At 46.6% G+C, this 20,820-nt stretch overlaps 1 pseudogene; it reads right to left on the reverse strand.

The window, feature by feature from the left end:
- Nucleotides 1-340: 340 nt before the first annotated feature.
- LOC125405085 (signal recognition particle 19 kDa protein-like) lies at nucleotides 341-9,070 on the reverse strand (annotated as a pseudogene).
- Between the last annotated feature and the right edge of the window lie 11,750 nt (nucleotides 9,071-20,820).

Here is a 20,820-nt window from a genome sequence, read left to right on the forward strand (position 1 = left end):
ACATAATTAATAAATAAATCTTTAAAAAAAAGGAAAGAAGGAAGGAAAGAAAGAAAGAAAGAAAGAAAGGAAGAAAGAAAGAAAGAAAGGAAGAAAGAAAGAAAAAAGAATATCCCCTTTGGCTAAAAATATGCCTACATGCGTATATCCGTAAACCCAGGCTATGCGTCTATGCACAGGTATATCTTCACGTACTAGAGGAGCTCCCTAAAGAAGCAGAACCAATGGAATGTGCACATATTATAAGGAGGGATTCATTAGGCTGGCTTATACCCAACAGTGGTTATCTGAACACTGAAGAGACTGAGAACCCCGGAACCTGCTCATTACAACGTGTTGGTCACCTCGGCAGGCCCAGTTTCTGTGATGACAGAGGATTCCTGGAGTCAGTGGTCTCCACTCCAGGTCGGAACCTGAAGAAGATGAGGTCTGATGGCAGCCGTGGCAGTGGCAGCATCAGAAGCTGGAATAGACACCCTCACCAACAAGGACCGGGGATAAGTAGGCAAGCAATCTACTTTTCCCTGGACCTCCTTCTAGGCTTCAGGCTGCTGCCAGGAGCTGCCATCCACACTGGGTCCTTCTCATTTTGCTTAATCATTCCTGGAAGCGTGCTCACAGGCCTTCCCAGAGACGCATCTTAGTGTCAGATGTGACCAAGTTGACAATCAAGACTGAGCATCATGCAGGTTGTGGTGGCACACGCCTTTAATCCCAGGACACAGGCAGCAGAGACAGATGGATCGCTATGAGTTAAAGCCAGCCTGATCTACAAACATATAGAGTTCCAGGCCAAACAGGGCTACATAGTGAGACCCTGCCTCAAAAAAAGAAAAGAGCCATTGAACACACATGCTCGGGCAAACGAAATATGAAAAGGGGTTTAAAATAACTAATTCAAAATTTGAATCTAGAATACCAATTTATTCTAAAGCAGAGGTTTGGTAAGCTGTTATATGAAGGGTCAAGTAGCAAATAGTTTTGTAGTTTATAGCCTGATAAGAGCTATCTGATCCTATTTCTCACCAAAACAGCAATACTGAGTGGTTCTTGGTGAGTATATCCATAATGGGGGGGGGGGATGGGCATCAGTTCTGGGCCATCATTCAAGACCAGGATGATAAGGGTCATCATCCGAGGGCAGCTGCCAACTTTCTGTGTTCATTTCTGTCCAGGAAGAGCCATGATGATCCCACAGAGGACTCTGCCACGAGCCAGCTCAGCAAGAAGTTTGTATCACCTCCGCACAGGTCCTATTGGTTGGACCTGCTACATGGACACCCCTAGCTGAAGGGAAGGCTACAAAATCTAGGACAGACACTTACGGATCACAGACGCATGTGGGCCAGGGGCTGCTTGTAAAAATAAGACAAAAGTTTGCTTCTGCTCTGTCCTCTGCTATGTCACCAACATCTAGAACAAGAATTAGTGTCAAATAATAAATCTTTTAAATTACACTTATGTGTGTGAGAGAGAGAGAGACAGAGAGAGACAGAGGGGAGGTGGTGTGTGGGGGTGCATGTACATGGCTATGCATGTCATAGTATGTGTGGAGCTCAGGTGACAGCTTGCAAAATCAGTTCTCTCCTTCCACTATAGAGGTTCTGGGAATCTAACTCAGGTAGTCAGACTGGGTGGCAAGCACCTTTACCCACTGAGCCATCTTACCAGATCCCATAGTACGTATTTAAACTTTCCTGTTCGTGTCTGCTCTGCTGCAACTTTCGACACAGCCATTGTGGAGTGGAAGCAGGGGAGCAATTGTGCATGGCTATGTTTTAATAAAACTTTTAATATAAACAGGTGGGCAGGTCCTCATGTGGTGACTATGATTTAGAACAGTGCCTCCTACAGCCATTGGTGCCTCTCCTCCCCCCCTCAAAAAATAGTTGTTTGCTAGTTGAATGATAGACAATGGAAAACACTCCCACAGGTTTGTCTTGATCCATGAATAAATACTGCACAGTAAGATTTAGCAAAGCGCCCGGTGCCTCATAAGTGCAATAAATGCTAGCACTCATTGTTTCGAAATATAAGAGAAAAATAAAATACATTCCTCAAGTGCAACATACAGGAGACAGGTGTTTCCAGGAACATCATTCCAGCGGTTGTTTGCCGGAGATAACAGATGTGTGTCCAGAGTGGAGGTACAACTCAGGGTGAAGGACAATCCAGGGAGGGAAGAGGGGGCCAGGGAAGGCCACACAGAGAGTGACACCAGAAAAAGGAGCTGAAGAATAAAGAGAGACCTGCACAGACAAGCTAAGAAATGGCCTTAAAAAAAATCCCAGTGGGAAGTGGTGGTGCACACCTTCATCCCAGCACTTGAGAGGCAGAGGCAGATGGATCTCTGTGAATTCAAGGCCAGCCTGGTCTACAGAGCGAGTTCCAGGATGGTCAGGGCTACACAGAGAAACCCTGTCTCGAAACAAAACTAAAAGTGAAAGAAAGAAAATCTCAGGCTGGAGACATGGTCAAAGGCACTGAATGCCCTTCCAAAGGACCTGAGTTCAAGTCCCAGTGATCACGTAGCAGCTTATCACCATGGGAACTCCAGTTCCAGGAGATCCAGTGCCCTCTTCTGTCTTCCAAGGATGTCAGACTCAGTCATATATCTAAGTGAAAAACTCATGGACACGAAACAAAACAATAATAAAAAGTGTTTGTTTGTGTTTTTGTTTGTTTTAAGGAAAAGGAAAATCCTATGGGTGTGGCATTGCAATCCCAGCATGCAACTGATTAAAGGAGGAAAATTGAGCCTGAACTTTAGAGAGAGAGAGAGAGAGAGAGACTGTCTCAGAACACCAAAGGAGGAAGAGGAGGAAGGGTGGGGAAGAGTGTTTGTGTGTGACTCTGTGTGAACATGTGTGTGAGTGAATAAGTGTGTGAGAAAATGTGTGAGTGTGTAGGGGTGGTATGAGTGTGCACGTGGGATTGTAAGTGTGAATATTAGTGTGTGTGAACATGAGTGTGTGAGCATGTGTGCTCACGAGTGCATGAGTGAGGGGGGTGTGATTATGTGTTTGTCTGTACAAGAGAGTGTGAGAGGGTGTGTGAAGTATCGGTGAGTCTGTGGGTGGGTATACAAGTGTGGGCGTGAGTGTGAATGTATGTATATATGAGTGTGTGTGTGATGGATGTGTGTGTGATGTATATGACAGGAAGTGTGTGTATAATGTATATGTGTGTGATATCTGTATATGTGTGTATGTATAATGTTCATTCCTGGCACATGCCTTTAATCCCAGCACTCAGGAGGCAGAGTCAGGTGGCTGTCTGTGAGTTCGAGGCCAGCCTGGTCTATAGAGCGAGTTCCAGGACAGCCAGCTTAGGAAACTAAGCACTAAGTCCTCTGCAGCCACTAAAGAACACCGGGCGCTACCTGCTGGGAAAGGAATAAACGTTACATCTGCTCTCCAGTGGAACCATCACTGTAAAACCGGAGCCTCAAATCAAGGTATAATCTGCACTTCAGAAGCTCTAGGTGAGGGCAACACTGAGGTCGCCTGGTAACGTCTTAGAGTCTGAAGAGAAGGCGGGCATAGGAGCAAAGACAGAGTCTGTAATCCTACGGGAGAATTTCCCTTTCTAGACACAGGCTCTTGAGCAGCCCCACTGCCTTGCCCTGCAGGGACTCACTGTCCAGTGCTCACACTCACCGTCCTCCCATCCATCACTGCCTGGTCATGGAAGCTGGGCTCTGCAGGGGAGGAAAGGCATCTGCAGTGAAGGTCCTGTGCATAGTGAGTTCCTAGGGGCTGTTGGCAACACCTCGAATTGTTTCCCTCCCTCTACAGAGCACCAAATAAAGACCCATCCCCATCCTCACAGAGGGGAGCCACAGGGGCTAATGGGGGAGAAAGGGCACTCGGGGAGAGCAGGGACACTGAGAGCAATCCTCGAGAGGTGACTGTGACTTTATCATCTGTAGGAGAAGCAGATACAGAACAAAAAGACAAAGGACACCTGACACATGACACTGGCATCCGTCAAGACGTGGCTGATGTTTCAGAATCAAGATTGTGGACTGGCAAGGTGGCTTATCAGGTAAAGGCGCTTGCCACCAACCCTGACAACTTGAGTTCAGTTCCCAGGATCCACATGGCAGAAGGAGAGAACCAACTTCCATAAGAGGTTCTTTGACCTCCATGTGTACACCATGGTATTTTTATGTACAACACACACACACTATGTATGCAGATTTTTACTGAGCCATGGTGCACATATACTCCGCACATCAACTACAAATCTGCCTCTTGATAATCTCACATTAGATGTGCACGTAGACTCAGAAGCCAGTGGAAAAAAAAATACTGTGTGTGTGTGTGTGTGTGTGTGTGTGTGTGTGTGTGTGTGTGTCCTGTGCTCAGGACAGGCATGTGTGCCATTGGTGTGTAACGAAAGATGAAGCTGATCACCTGTCTCACTCGGTTACAGACATTGGTCTAAACATCTTGTCATGTGTACAGTCTGATGACTGTAAGGACCTACAAGCTGGGTTTTACCATGCCCATTATACAGATGAAGAAATCAAGGAGTTAAACCACAGCTAGACCAGGCAGCAGCGAGCCGCTGAGCAGAGCGGATCTAGGGGACAGTAGGGCCATCTAACCACAGATACAAGCAAGGTGGGTGGCAGGGACAGCAATAGCGTAGAAAGAAAAGACAATAAATGCAGTTGTATAAAAATGAAATAAAAGCTTGTTTCTTCAGTCACTGGGAGGTAGGATGACTTCCAAGGAAAAGTTTCCATCCCCATCTGCTAGAATGACACCAAACTCTGAAATGAAGCCTGGGCCACCGTGTGCGAGTCACATGCCGTTCCCAGCTCACTGACAGAAAGAATTCTTCCCAGCTTGTTGGAGACTCTGCAAATTGCTGAACACAGCTTAGAAAAGTTCTGAGGAGAGAGATTAGGTTCAACCAAAGACTGAGTCCTAATTAAAATAAAGAGAAACACAAATAATAATCTTAGAAAACAGGAGGAGAGTACATGACCAAAAAACAAAAACAAAAACCACTCCCAAATCAAGGCTGTGTGATTTAATAATGTTAAAGCTTTATGTATGTTTATGTGTAGGAGTGTTTTACCTGCAGTGTATTGTGCCATGTGTATGTAGTACCCCTGAGAGGCTATAAGAGTGTGGCAGCGATCCCTGGAACTGGAGTTACAGATGGCTCTGAGCCACCACGTGAGTGCTGGAAGCTGAGCCTGAGTCCCCTGCAAGAGCAGCCGCATTAACAGCTGAGCCGCCGCTCCTACCCTCCAGTTCAACCGTCTGATCATCACACGGGAGCAGGGACAGCCTGCTACTGAAAAGAGTGGAGGAGAAATGTCTTTTCACCAGTTTAAACTCCTGGGTGCAGGCTGGTTCAACAACAATACTGGGAGGGGGGGCCTTTTAGCAAATTTTAAGTTGATACAATTTTTTTTTATCATCGATGTGAAAAGACAGATGATGTGGAGAACCTGCCTCTGCCTCCTAAGTGCAGGCGTGAGCCATCAGGCTGATATGGAGGGTCTAGGGGGCAGACATGGATAGGAACATGCAAATCTATCTAAGAAATCCACAAAGTTAGCAACCCAAAGGGGTTCTTATCTGTCGCTGTCATGTATGTATGCCAGGCTCTGTCACCTGAGTCCCATGCTAATATCTGACACCCACAGAATCTGCATTTCTTGGAATGAGGTGGTCCTCTGGCCTCTGTCTTGGAGGAACAGAAGAGCCAGGGATTAGGACTCCTGTAGGAGCCGACTTCAATCAACAATGGATAGAATTAGGGTCTCAGAACCTAACTCCCTCCCTGCCCTGAGGATCCCTCCCTGGGGGTAGCAGCCTGGATGACTTTACTTTCTTTCTCTGTCTCATCCCCGACTCCTTCCAGTTATTTCCTGGTGAGAACTCATACTCAAATCTTTATCTCAAGTCTTCCTTCTGAGAGGATCCAAGGATGACGAAATCTATCCTTCTGCTCCCAGAGATGCTCAATAAAGATTCAGTTTTCTTCGGATTGTTGCTAGAACTCAGAAGGGGAAAACAGAGTTTATTTCTCACCCATATCCTCCAGCCCACAGTTTCTGTTGAACAGAGTTCTCACTAAAAGAAGCTGGATGTGGCAAGAGTAGAGCATTTGCCTAGGATAGACCAGCGCTAGGCTCTGTAGGGAGTGAGCGAAGTCCTTGGTGAAGTCCTGAGTGGGTGGGTATTGTTTAATGCAAGTCAGTTGTGCTAAGAACCAAGTCTTCACCAGGAAGGCAGTGGTGGTGCACACCTTTAATCCCAGCACTCAAGAGGCAGAGGCAGGTGGATCTCTGTGAGTTTGAGGCCAGCCTGGTCTACAAAGTCAGTTCCAGGATAGCCAAGGCTACACAAAGAAACCCTGTCTTGAAAAACCAACAAACAAACAAAACCAAGGCCTCAGACCCAAGGGATAATATTGGCAATGTCCTCCCCATGTGGGTCATTCTGGGAAAAGGCAAAGCCTTTCTCTAGTCTGAGTGTGAATGTTGGCAACTTTTCTTCATGCGTGTCCCTGTGTCTTTCCTTCCTTCATTCCCTCCAGCCTCGAGTCAGGTTTCTGGGACTATGCCATAAAGGGTGGCAAGGTTTAATTCTCAGTGCTGAGAATGAGGAGTGAGAATGGAAAGGAATAAGTGGGAAGTGTTGGGGTTCGATGGGGTTCGCACATTTCAGGGTAGGGGCCTGTGGATTAGAAATGCCAGGCAGACAGATCAGAGATACAGAAGAAAAGGACAGAGACACAGAACGGAACCAGAAGGGCAACCCAGTGAATACTGAATTCATATGCTTGCCTCAACTCAGAAAGTAGGGGGGAAAGACAGAAGACTGCTTTAACATGGTACAAAGAACAAACAAGGCAATTACCTCTTCAATACCTGAAGCATCAAGCAGCTATTCCCTGAGTTAAGTATTCTGCTGTTTACGCAGGACGTGCAGCGATCAGACCTTAGACCCCACATCCTGTAGGCAGCCATTCCCTGGGTCAAACCTCCTGTCCTCTCCTTGAAGGAGTAGGAATATGCCTGAACTCTCTGACCTTTGGTCAGGTAGAACGGATCCACCTCTGTGGGCCATCTTCATACCTAAAATATCAAGTAAGCGCACCCTTGGTCAAGATATCTTATTAGGAGCTACACCTTAAGTCAAACCGCTTGTCAAGAGTCTTGAAGGAGCAAGAACAGGCCTGAACCCTCTGACCTCCAGTCAAGGTGGAATGGACCCTCCTCTGTGGGCTCCCACAGGGAAGGAGAGGAGAAAGGAGTGTTGGTCCTGGATGAGGGGCAATCCTGTGGATGGCTTATCTTTGGGAAGCTCCTAGACATGCTAATGAGAGTGAGAGGCCATTAAGGCTATGACACAGGTCAGCGCCCAGCATTACATCACTCCCTCTAGTAACTGAGGTTCCAAGGGAGTGGAGAAAGCCAAAGATGATCCTGGCCCTGAACTTTGCAACCACCAAAATCGCCATATTCTAAGCAATGTTTTCCAAGTTCTCAATTCTTCTTCACAGATGGCAAGCTTCTAGAAATCATATTTTGAAAGGTAATGCTGCTCATATGCATATGTGGTTATGAATATTGTTGAAAAATCTTGGATAGAATGTAGTGAAGGTTTCTTTTTTATGTTTTTCTGTTCATTATCATTGTGGGGGCAGCAATCATGTCCAAGTGTGGGCAGCAGTGCAGAGGACAAGAGCCCACTCTCCCCTTCCATAGTGGATTCTGGGAATCAAACTCGGGTTATACAACTTACACAACAAGCACGTTTACCCACCACGCCATCTCACCTGCCCCAATTTTTTGTTTATTCTTTGTGTTTCGTTAAATATTTGTTTTGTGTGTGTGTGTGTGTGTGTGTGTGTGTGTGTGTGTGTGTGTGAAGACACCTGCAGCCTGCAGAAGTCAGAAGAGGGCATTGGCTCCCCTGAAGTTGGAATGTTAGACATGGGTGCTAAGAACTGATCTCAGGTCCTCCGAAGAGCAGCAAGTGTTCCTTCCGAACCACTGAGCCATCTCTCCAACCTCCTACCCCCGCATCCCACCCTGGCCCAAATACTGTTTAAGTAATACTTTGACAGTGAGAAGTTGTTGAAAAGGGCAGAATCCAGAGAAAAGGTATTTCCCCCTCAGCTAGACAGCCTAGAGGGTTTTGCTGTAACTATGATATGGTTACAGATCTGGTCTGTGCAGGTGGGAGGTCTGGGTTCAGATCTTAATTTAATCATTTGTTGATTCTGAAAGCTCAAACAAGTTACTTCACCTTTCGTGGTCTCAGCTTTCTTTATTCTAAAATGTCATAAACTATTTGTCTGGATGACCAAGGTTTTGGGGGTTTTGGTTGTGTGTGTGTGTGTGTGTGTACATATGTATGTGTATTTTAATTTTTATTAAGCTTATTTACTTGAAATATATGTTTACACAGAGGACAAACAGATACAGGATTTCAAGCAACTTATGGGACAGTCGTCATCTGTTAAAACATACACACAATCTTTCCTTTTTACACTATAAAAGCCAGATGCAAACTTACCTCGCTGTTAACTCTGCTGATGAAGATGGAGACACACTTATTCAAAGTTCAGTTAAATGACACATACAAAAAGCCATCCCCTCAGAAGCAAAGATGTCCGTGTCTCTCAAAGCAGGGCTGTGAGCTTCACGTTCACACCACGTCATTCTTCCTCTTCCCATTTTCACTCCTCTCCTGGCTGAAGACTTGGGTCAGCACCTCATGCTTTTCGCTTGGGTACCATTCCTACCACTTACCTGACGGGAACTGTACAGGACAGAGGCTGCCATCTTCCTGTTTGAGCTGTGTCCAGACTCTGCCTCTGGACTGAATATCACGGCTCCATTCTCTGGAGTGCATTTTGTTTTTCTCCAGAAATGCATTCAGTTCTATTGTTGAGCATACATTCTGAATCTCAGTGGCAGTAGGGTAGAAAACAGTCTTTCTTATGGGAATCCACCTCCCCTCTGCTATGGGCTTCTTATTGCTTAAATAAACCTGCCCTGGTCAGCTGGGGACCGCGCAGCTGCACACACCATCTTCTCAGAGTCCCCACAGCACCGCCAGCCCTACAGGCCGAACACCCGCTGAAAGATGGTTTTATTTTTTGTTTGTTTGTTTTTAAGTGTTCCCATAAACCCTGTTCCAGATCCTGGAAGACACCAAGAAACACTCATTGGGAGCTGTGAGCACTTGATGGTGAAGAGCTGAGAAACTGAGATCAACCACTGGATTATTCCAGGCCCTGGGGCCTGCCCGTTTGCAGCCACCAAGACCAGTAGACAGCAACCACCATGTGACAAAGCAGCTAAAGCCACTGGGTGTTCAGGTTCAGAAGTGGCAAGGTCTGTGACAAGTTCAACTTGCTTCTTGGTGTGAGAGGGTGTGGCTGCCAACCCCACCCAGCTCACTTCCCCAACACACACACACACACGCATGCACACACACACACACACACACACACACATGCACGCACACACACGCTTGTCGGCAGCTCATCAGAGCCCATCTACAGCTCTTTTGTCAGTAATGGCCTCTCTATGTAAGGATGCAGTGCTCCATGTGAAATAAGGCTTGTCCCTTGCACACTGACTCCTCGGGACGCTGAGGCTGGCACTGACAGACAGAGGCTAATTGGCAGACTCCGGCAGTCAGTTTCTGATGACACAGGAGAAATAATAAAAGACGGAGAACGGGAACAAAGAAAGTTTAGAGGGGAACAAAGAAAGTTTAGAAGGGATAATAAAGGGGCCATCTGCACCGTGAGCGTTTGCTGGGGAGTGGGGAGGGTGACTGGGAAATAGGGGAGACCCAGATCCCCACAAACGGAAAGGTGTAAGGAGCACAGGCTTGGACCTGCTTTCCCTGATAGATTGTGCTAAACAGCTCCAGACAGATGGACAGAGACACAGTGAGACAGAAGTACAGATGAACTAGGTAGCTCGGCATTTCCTATTCTAGGCTTACCGTTGGCGAGAGTTTCCGCGGCACTCTCCACACACACGTTAAATTTAGTAATAAGCAGACAGCCCAAATTATAAAGTCAAATGGACCAACCAATGACAGGACTTAGGGGAACAGCCTCCCTGTTTATACACCCGTGTATGCCCTCGAGTGTTCTGGAATATTTTTATCCTCTCATTTGTTACTCTACCCATTATTGAATTCTATATAAATGAAGAGGGGAATGTACAGGAGGGAAGGGGAAAGAAGGGGGAGAAATTAAAACAAATAACTGTGTTCCTTGCAGAGGTCAAGTCTGTCTGAAGGGAAACTAAACAGTTGATTGCATTCTTACAGGAAAACTGATTTAGGATTCCCACTTAAATTAATAAAAATTCCGCTTTCAGAGTGCATGAATTTTACATTTTCGTCAGACTTGGTAGTGATATATTAAACCCTGAGTGTTTGCAGGGAAACGCATGTACTTCTTTAGCACAAAATGATCGATTTTTTTTCCTGCTTTTGTTTCAGAGAATTTTGCTGTCCAAGAAAATGACCTAGTTTGTGGCTTCCCTGCATTCAGGGTATGTCACACCCATGTTCACAGAAAGAGGGGAGAAAATAACAACAGAAGCATCCTTTGGGGTCAGGAAGACAGCCACACAAGCATGCAGACCTGAGTTCTATTCCCAGCACCCACAAAAAAAGTTGGGCATGGTCATAGGCACTTGCAATCCCGGCATCGGGAATGAGGAGACATTCAGTCCTGGCACTCACGGTCAGCCAACCTCATCTAATGGCAAGTCCAGGTGCAGTGAAGGATTCTGTGTCAAAAAGGTGGCGGATGACATCCATAACTGTCCTCTGGCTTCCACATGAGCCTATGTGTACATGCAAACACACACGTGTTCACCTGCACACATGTGAACTCACAGAGTAAAAAGAGCAGCCTGTGGATTATTTTTCTATAATCACACACCCAGTCTTATACATGGAGACTCATCATCCAGAGTTCTCACACCAAAACCCTAGCAAGCTCAGCACCGATGTCCACCCACTAACAGAGAGCAGGACACAGAGCAAGGGCGGAAGGACACTTCAGAGGAAGCAAGGCTGCAAACTGAGTCTAGGGGCCACCCTGGGGCGGGAGCATGTGTTTTCTGTCCCTCGGTGTAGCATTTATTTAGCTGCTAATATTTAAAAAAAAAACTCAAATGCTTTCAGATAAAAGTTTGAGAGTCTAGCTCCTCGTTAAGAATCTGAAAGCGTGGGGCTGGAGAAATGGCTGACAGTAGGAGGATTACTGGGGTTTGCTGGCATCCTGTCTGGCTCCCCATTTAGTGGGAGACCTCTCATCAAAGAATTAAGGTGGAAGTCAGGCGGTGATGGCGCACACCTTTAAATCCCCCGCCCTCAGGAGGCAGAGGCAGGCAGATCTCTGAGTTCAAGACCAGGCTGGTCTACAGAGTGAGTTCCAGGACAGTTAGGGCTACACAGAGTCACTCTGTCTCGAAAAACCAAAAAGAAAGAAAAAAAGGAAAGGAAGGAAGGAGGGAAGGAAGGAGGGAAGGGAGGAAGGAAGGAAGGAAGGAAGGAAGGAAGGAAGGAAGGAAGGAAGGAAGGAAGGAAGGAAGGGGGAAAAGGAATAAGGCAGAAAGTGATAGAGGCAGACACCTGAAATTCTCTGCACACACACTAACACACACACCACACACACATTTCCTAACAGTGTTGGATTAGTAGTGTCCCATGTAACAGCTGGCATGGGTAGAAAGTGATCCCTGGGGCCGAAGAGATGGGTCAATGGTTAAGAGCACCGACTGCTTTCCCAGAGGTTCTGAGTTTGATTTCCAGCACCTACATTTGGCTCACAACCATCTGAAACTCCAGTTCCAGGTGATCCAATGCCCTCTTCTGGTCGCCACAGGTACTGCATGCATGTGGTGCACAGGAACACATGCAGGGAAAACATCCATACCCATAAATAATAAAATTGGAATTTTTTAAAACAACAAAATAATTTTAAAGCTCGTTTTTCCTCCCATGTAAGGACACTGATAATAATGCCAAACTTCCAGGTTAATATAAAGACCAAGTCCAATAATGGCTGTGCAGAGGACTTGGTATGTAGCAAACAGTCAGAAGACTACCTACTTTATCACCTAGGCTATCATTAGATGGTATGGGATGCTGAGGGTTTAACAAGTCAGGTCAGCTTCTCACTGTCCCATTCCAAGATGTCGTCAAGAACTCCGCACACCTGGACACCCTCATGGTGGCCATGGAAACCAGAAAGCTGAGCAATGTGGTTTGCCTCAATTAAGAGCAGAGAAATGGCTTCCTCTCTGCATTGTGATATTAAGTAATATCAATGTTTCATGAACCTTATTAGTATAGGTGAGACAAAATAAGATATCGCCCAGGGAAATTAATTTTAAACACATTGCATGTAAAATGCAAGGGTTCACAATATTGTTTCTAAAACAGCCTGATCTTGATATCATACATTTGACTTTATGAAGAGCCCAGATTTAGATTAATCATATTGTTTTTTTATTTACAACTCAATATAATAATTGGCTTATCTGTGATATTAATATGCATGGATTTTTTTTTAGCTTGCTTCTTCAAGAAAGCAAACGTTCAGACTGGTATTTATAATATGTTGATTTTAATATGCAATGGGTGTGTTTATATGCAGATTAAATTGGATCGCATTTATACTAAACAAGGAAAACAAATGCAGAACGGTGCTGCAAGCCCAGAAACTCTCATTAAATGAAGGAAAAGAATCCACCTCAATGGCTCACCTTCTCAGAGAGGGCTTTGCAGGGCATCGAAGCTCACCCCGTCCAGACTGGCAAGACTACACTATGTCCCTACAAAGCCAAGGAGATGAGGAAACTGTCTCCCCGTCAGCTGTGGCTCTCAGCTAGGGCAGGAAGAAGACACTTGGCAAGGGTGGCAGGTATTGGGGTTGTCACAACAAAACTGGATGCGCCGGACTCTCGTGGCCGAAGGTCCTTCCAGAGATGCCTCCAAACGCTGTTGCCTCTGTCACAGTGCGGTGCCAGCTAAGATAAAAACTCTCAGAAAACTGCCCCTGGTCCCAGAATAAAGCCTGCAGCTGGAACCTACATTTTTTTAATAAGATATTTTCCCGTTTATTATTTTTGTAGGGAGGCACACATGACAGGGTTCTATGTGTGGCGGTCAGAGAACAATGCAGAGGAGTGGGTTCTCTCCTTCCACCATGTAGGTACAGGGATGAGCTCACGCCGTGAGCCTGGTGGTAAGCTCCCTTACACACACGCTGTCACTGGCCAGGCAGAACCCATCTTGACTCACCTTTTTCCAGCGTTTGTTTGGGTCTCATGACTGCTAATCTCACAGGACCATGAGGAAGGCACCTGTCCTTCTAAGTCCCAGACAGACTCAACGAAGTCACAGGACCAAGTATGATACTTAAGAGCTGGAACTGTATTCATAGAGACTCAGATCTGTGCATCCAGGTGCTGTGTGCGGAGCAATAATCCTGTACCTAGAGACTCACCAAACTGAACGGGGGAGGGGGTGCTTGAATAACTTGGCTATAAACAGGGGATAAAGAAAGACATAACAGTGTGAGCTTTTACCAAGCAGGGAGGCATTGCCAGAGGACTTAGGGCCACATCTTAAGGAGAGACCCAGTTCAACCATCCCATCCTGGTCCTCCACCCTAGGGAACCATCCCACATCCATAGCAGTAACGTGTAAACCAACTTTGCCTCCAACTCCTCCATCTTCACAAATTCCAGGGTACAAGGCAGTCAGATGGGCTTGGTTTGCAGCATGCCCAAGAGGGTATCTAAGACGAGGGGGCTTTAATTTTAAGTCAGGTTGAAATGTGGGCTTAAAATATGTAGCAAAATGTGCTGATTTGTTAACAAAGACTATTGGTAAAGAGACTATAGAAATTTTCATGCAGGGCAGAAGAAAAAGGTGTTTGCACCAAGGCTGATGACCTAAGTTCGATACCAGAGACCACCATGGTGGAAGAAGAGAACCAACTCCTGAAAGTCGTCCTAAACTCCACATTCTGAGTTTCTGTGTGTTTGTGTGCCTGTGGATGTGTCTGTCCCCACCTTCTCTCTCTCTCTCTCTCTCTCTCTCTCTCTCTCTCTCTCTCTCACACACACACACACACACACACACACACACACACACACACACAAGCCATCAGGAAAGTTGTGTCAAGTGGACTGAGAAAAACTTCCCACTTCAATAAAGTTTCAAGTCAGAGGAGAAGACAAACTGAAGCTGCTTTGTGCTTGCACCCCATTATTCTCTTTGCACCCCACCATTCCCACCTGCTTAGCACTCCGCTGCACACATGAAACCCTGGTTAGCATAATTTCTCACAGATGGAGAGATCTCAATAACTGCCTTGAAAGAAGGAAGAAATGCCAGGAAATTACCATCTCGAGACAAAGGAAAGCGGAGCCAGGCAACATCCCCATAGGTAATTTCTAGCCCACTTAAAATTTAAAATGACATTAAAATTATCATTCTGTTTATTTCCAGGAAGCTAAGTTCTTCCCACGCACCTAGTCCTATATATTTAATTCCTGAACAAACAACTTCGCCTAACCCCCACAGTCCAAAAACTCCAATTATGAACTACTTATTCCATCCAACCAAAAGCTTCCAGAACATAGAATAAACCTCTGGCTGAAGCGGCTATTATTATTCAAATAATATTGATGTTCATCTCCACTGGGGATTCCCCTTCAGCTCTTCTCAAAAGACAGTTAAGTTAGCATTCTGACTCTTAAAAGTTGGGGGAGGATGTTTTTGGCAGCAAGGATAAGCGTGGGGAAAGCATGGGGGCTTTCAGGACATGTGGCTCTTCCCGTAGTCTGGAACCTGGGCTGTGCGAAGCAGAGGAAGGAAGATGAGAGACCAAGACCGAGGACTGGAGCTGTGAGAGTCTGGAACTCCCTCTCCAGGAGGTCGCTTCCTGTAGGGGGCACCTTCAGAAGGGGATCTAATCCCTGCCTTTCCCCTGATCTTCCTCCCTGTCAATCAAATGAGCAGGAGCCTTAGTCCAGGGCAGAACATAAATTCTCATATACTTGGGGAAATGTGGAGAAGAAAGAGTTTTCCATAATCAAGGGAGAAGCCACACCGGAGAGGGAGAATGTGCGTGAAAGAAAGAAGGAAGGGGACCAAGGCTTCTGCCGGTCCCTGTGGGCCACTGGAAAGGAAGGAAGTCCCCTAACGGATGACTGCCTAGCGGGTGTGCTATCGATTTCACGGCTGTGGCAAATGCCTGAGGGCGGCAGCCTGGGCAGGAAGGAGGTGCTGAGAGCCCAGCAGCAGAGGCTGTCAGCCATGGGTGTCCAGACCCTTGGCTTTAGGCTCAAGGCAAGGCAGAATGTCGCCACTGCAGGAACATGGGGCCAAGGCATAGCACTGGGAACCTGTTTCCTCTGACCAGGCCCCCCCTTCCACACTGCTGCCACCTGGCAATGTTCAGACTGGGACTCCATCAATGGGTTCATCCACTTGCGAAAGTCGAGTCCTCAGGACCCAGTCACATCCCCCAAATCTATCAGCCTGTGGAGTACCTGACATATTCCAAACACAATAGAGTGTCCGGGCAAGCAGGGCAGCCTACCATCTTCACAAACATGGCGAAGAAGGAACAGAAAGCTTCTGAGTTTGGAGGGTATTGGGGCAATGGATACGGCGGTAGGCTCCAATATGACCCTAACCCAGTACATCCATGGAGCCACCTCTCATGCCTGGGCACAAGAGAAGGCCCAGAATGTAGGACAACCTGGAGGATCGGGGCCAATGGTGACAAGCAGCGAAAGATAATCCCAGAAGCTGGGAAATGGTTCAGTGAAACACTTGCCTCCTAAGCGTGGGGCCCTGGTTTCAATCCCAGAACAACATAAAACTTCTGATGGTGGCATGGCCCTGTAATCTCAGCAGTGGCGAGAAGGGAGGCAGAGACAAGAAGATCCCTGGACCCCAACTGGCCCACTCGGTAAAGGTCCGGGTCACAGAGAGACCTCATCTCAGACAAAAAGTGGAAGACACCTGAGAAGTGACACCAGAATCTGACCTCCACAAGTGTACACACATGTGTGCACACCACACACACACAAATGTGCGTGCAGACACACATGTGAACACACAAACATCTTCTAGGTGCATCTATAGGCTTGGCAATGAGAGCCATGCCCAATCCAGAGTCAATGCATGGCCCCAATGTTGACACAGATACCTGCATTGGTACTGCTGTGTTCTGCCAATGATACTGAACACCGAGCACCAAGGTGCAAACATCTTCTTCCCTTTATACCCACTCCCCATTGCCCACCCCTGCCACGTGAATATGACCATGGCTGTTGTTACTGGCAGTGACCAGGACTAAGACAGTGTCTTAGTTACTTTTCTATCACCATGACGAAACAGCATGATCAAGAGAATTTATAAAAAGAAAGTATATAATTTGGGGCGCGTGGTACTAAAGGTTAGAGTCCATGACCATCATGGTGAGGAGCATGTCAGGGAGGAGGGATGGCACTGGAGCTGGAGCTGAGAGCATACAGCCTGAGATACAACCAAGAGAGAGGGAGAGAGAGAGAGAGAGAGAGAGAGAGAGAGAGAGAGAGAGGCAGAGAGAAAGAGAGGCAGAGAGGCAGAGAGGCAGAGAGAGAGAGATTGGGAAGGTGATGGACTTTTGAAACTTTTAACCCACCTTCAATGACACACCTTCTCAACAAGGCCACACCTCCTAATCCTTCCCAAACATTTCCACCAAGCAAGGACTAAACATTCAAATATATGAATCTATGGGGACCATTCTCATTCAAACCACCCCAATGAGATCTTGCTGTGTAGCTCTGGTGGACTGGAACTTGCCACAAAGATCAGGCTGGCCTTGAACTCACAGAGATCCACCCTCCTCAACCTCCTTAGGTGTGCCTTCTCGCCCAGCCCAGCTTTGGTTTTCCGGTAGTGAATGGTGAGCTCCTTCACACAGTCAAGGGTTGCTCACATACAAGAAGGGTGCCGGATGCACAACCGCAAACAGCATTAACATCTGTCCACCCCGGGCTCAGATTTCTGGACAGATTTGAGTTAAACTTTTCTGCTATCTCAGCAACGTGAGCACACCCAGTCAGCAATGTGGCTGAGCTACAGGAAATAAAATCCCACTGCACAGCTCAGGTTCCCGGCGAGCATTCATCGTCCTCCACCATGACACTATGTCATTTTCAAGAGTGCTTGTCCATGACCGACTCGAGGGTCTGTTCTAATCAAACCACCTGGAACAGTCATAAAGAGACCAGGCTTTTGGTTCCATGGGTTCCCCCTCGTCAGCTGTGTGTGACCTCTGTTACTTCCCCTCATTCTGTGCCGTCATCTGCTCTGCCACAAACAGGGATGACGGCTACCTCCTTGCCGCGTTCTGTGGACGAAAGAGCTATAGGAGAACCAGCTCTTTTCTAGCCCCTTGTTTTACTTTGTGCCAAGTCACTTTGTAGTTTTTTTCTCTTTAAAGAGGTAGAGCCTTGAGGGGCATCATGTAGGCATTCATCTGTAATCCCAGCACTTGGGAGGCAGAGACAGGTGAATCCCAAGGCTTCCTGACCAATGGCTGTCCAGCCAAATGGGTGAGCTCCAGCTTCACTCTTAGTCTCTGTCTGGGCAATGAGATGGTTTAGCTGATAAAAAGCGCTTGTTGCCAAGCCTGACTGCCTGAGTTCATCCCTGGGACCTGCATGGTAGAAAGACAGAATTAACTTCTGTGAACTGTTCACTGACCTCCTCTACCCACGTGCTATGGCATGCAACTCCCCCATACACAAGTAAATAAATATAATAATAAATAAATACATTTTATTGAGACTTTTTTTTTAAAAAGGTCAAGGGGGCGGAGAGTTCAGGTCCCAGCACCCACATCTGGCAGCTCACAACTACCTGTAACTTTGGTTTCGGTGGATCCAGCGCCCTCTTGTGGATTCTGAGGGTATCTGCAGTCACTCATGTACATACTCACACACAGATACATACATACACACATAATCAAAAACAAAAATAAACCTTTTTAAAGAAAGATGAAGAATCCAGGAGTAGTGGTGCTTTAATCCCAGCACTTGGGAGGCAGAGGGTGGCATATTTCTGTGAGTTTGAGGTCAGCAAGTTCCTGATCAATCAGCACTACATAGTGAAGAAGAAAGCCATAGAAGAAGAAGATGGCATGTCAACCTTGGACCTCAGACCTGTATGTCCACACACAAATACATGGCACACATACACTGTACACACACAAAATAATTAAAAATGTTTAAACTATCAAGACTATAAAGTAAAATAAGTAGAGCCTCTTTTCCGACTTGTCTGATACCTTGCCTTACTTTGGCTAATTGAACACAGTGAAAATAATGGAGCTGGGGTTCCCAGCCTGGGCCTCAAAGAAGCCCTGGGCACCGTGGGTTCTGTTGCTTCTGCCATGGGAATGTGGCCAGTTGGCCTCCTGTCGGGAGACACACAGAGTATCACCAGGTCACCTAGTGGTCTAGCTAACAGAGCCAGCCCACAGAGATGTGACCAACCCTGATGAGGCAGCAGGATCCTCATGGGGCCATTCTGAACAAGAACAATAAACACAACACACATTACTAGGTTCCAGTAGCTGGTTTCTGTGCAGCAATAGCTAAATGCCACAGAATAGTAAGAAAAGTTTTTAAACACGAGAACTAAGCACTCCCTGAGAATTCTATAAATGTTAACAACCATACCCTGAAGTGGGCAGCTCATAAAATGCTAGCGGCTAAGTAATCTGACACAGCAAGGGCTGACATTCCATTTAAAATTATCAGTGAGACTTGTCACTCAAGGGCACTGTCCAAACAGATATGCTTAATGTCATAGGTAGAAAAGGTCAGCTCCCTCCCTAAAACACGGATCTGAGTGAAGGTTAAAAACAATAAGAACCTCCCAGATCCCGGCGGTCTGGAGTTGATGTCTTTGAAAAGTACACTTGGCCTTGCTGACTCAACACGCATGCTCCCTGCCACGAACTAGACAATCACAGTTAAGGTCTAGTTAAACCCCAGATCAATGGTTCAACTGTGTGCCGGGTCAGGTAGACGCCGCGGCGTGATGGGGGAAATGATGTTTGGTAGTGACAGCTGAGACAATCACATTTGTTTTCCCCAGTTTAAAGCCAAGCCAACCCCTCAAAGGCGGTCGCAGATTGCGCGCGGGTCCGTCTCCGTCAGAGCAGATAGTCCTCATCGTCTCTTTCGCATGCCGCATCTCACCCCGCTCTGTTTTCTTTTACAAACTTAAGTTTTTCTAAAAATTCACTACAGTCCTCAAGACAGCTTCTCCTACTAATTCACTGGGGCGATCAAGAATCTAGTCCGCTCACTTGCAAAGGGGGCGGGGCCAAAGCCTTGAGGACTCCAGAAAACAGAGCTGGAGAGCTCGGTGTGGTTCTGACTCTTGTGATGGCCCCGGTTTGACTGCTGTAGCGTCCTGTCTGAGCACAACAGTGAAGGAATTCTTGCCCCGACGCAGGACCGTTCTCATCAACAAGTCTACACCTGGCTGAGGAGACAGCTCAGTGAGTAAAAGCCCTCCCTGGGCAAACATGAAAATCTGAACTCGAATCCCCTAGTACCCATGAGAAAATATGAGCATGGCTGTGTTCACCTGTATCCTCTGTGCTGAGACAGTTAGAGAAAGAGTGGTCTCTGGGGCTTCCTGGCTGCCTGGGTACTGAGTTCCAGGTTCAGTGAGAGACCCTGTCAAAGGAATAAGGCTGACAGCAATAGAGGAGGATGACCGGATGACAGCCTCTGGCTTCCAGACGGGCACTCACACACATGCACACTCACGCAGACACCACCTTCAGACGGGCACACTCACGCATACACCACCTCCAGATGGGCACATGCACACTTACACATGCACACTCATGCATACACCACCTCCAGACGGGCACATGCACACTTGTACATGCACGCTCACGCACACACCACCTCCAGACAGGCACACACACACATGCACACTCACACATATACCACCTCTACATGGGCACCCACACACAGGTACACTCATGTACACACCACACAGAGAGAGACACACTCAGTTTATACCTATTATCAACATATCCGAAGTGTGCATTAACTACATTTTATCCATCATGGATGAACTCAGGTGGGCAAAACAGGAAGCAGGCATATAATAAAGTTTCCTTTACATGTAGGCAAAATGCTTACAGCTCTGGGTTCCAGCATCTTCTGTGGTTCCCTCTTCTGGAAGCATACAGATTCTAAAACACATCTTCCATAGTGACGAGGACATGTGGGCACAAGGACAGAAAGCTGAGTGATTCCCCACCAGCCCCAAGGGGATATTAACCTCTTTGTCATTCTGTAGTCAATTATTTATGGCTATCTTCTTTGTTGGTTTTTTTCTCCCCATTTGGAAGTTCAACCCCATGTGCTGATGGCTGACAAAACACTCGATAACGCTAAAAACCTTTATCATTAAATCAGAAACGGAACTATAAATTTTGGCCTTTGAAATCAGACTGACTGGTGAGGATCATTTTGCCCCTGAAATATTACAGTCGTGATCAATTTGCTGTAAAAAATAAGAAGTTAAGCTCAGCAGTCTCCAGTTAGAAGGCGAGATGTTCAAGAGGAAAGTTTATATCCAGCCCTAGGGATAAATTAAGTTTTATGGGAAAAATATGCATTATTACATGCTTATCTGTTTAACATATTATTCTTTCCTGCATCAGCATAATAAATATTTTTAATCATATATTTTATCG

The sequence above is a fragment of the Myodes glareolus genome, chromosome 10 (genome assembly GCF_982192425.1).
Source record: "Myodes glareolus chromosome 10, mMyoGla1.1, whole genome shotgun sequence".
Classification (NCBI taxonomy): Eukaryota; Metazoa; Chordata; class Mammalia; order Rodentia; family Cricetidae; genus Myodes; species Myodes glareolus.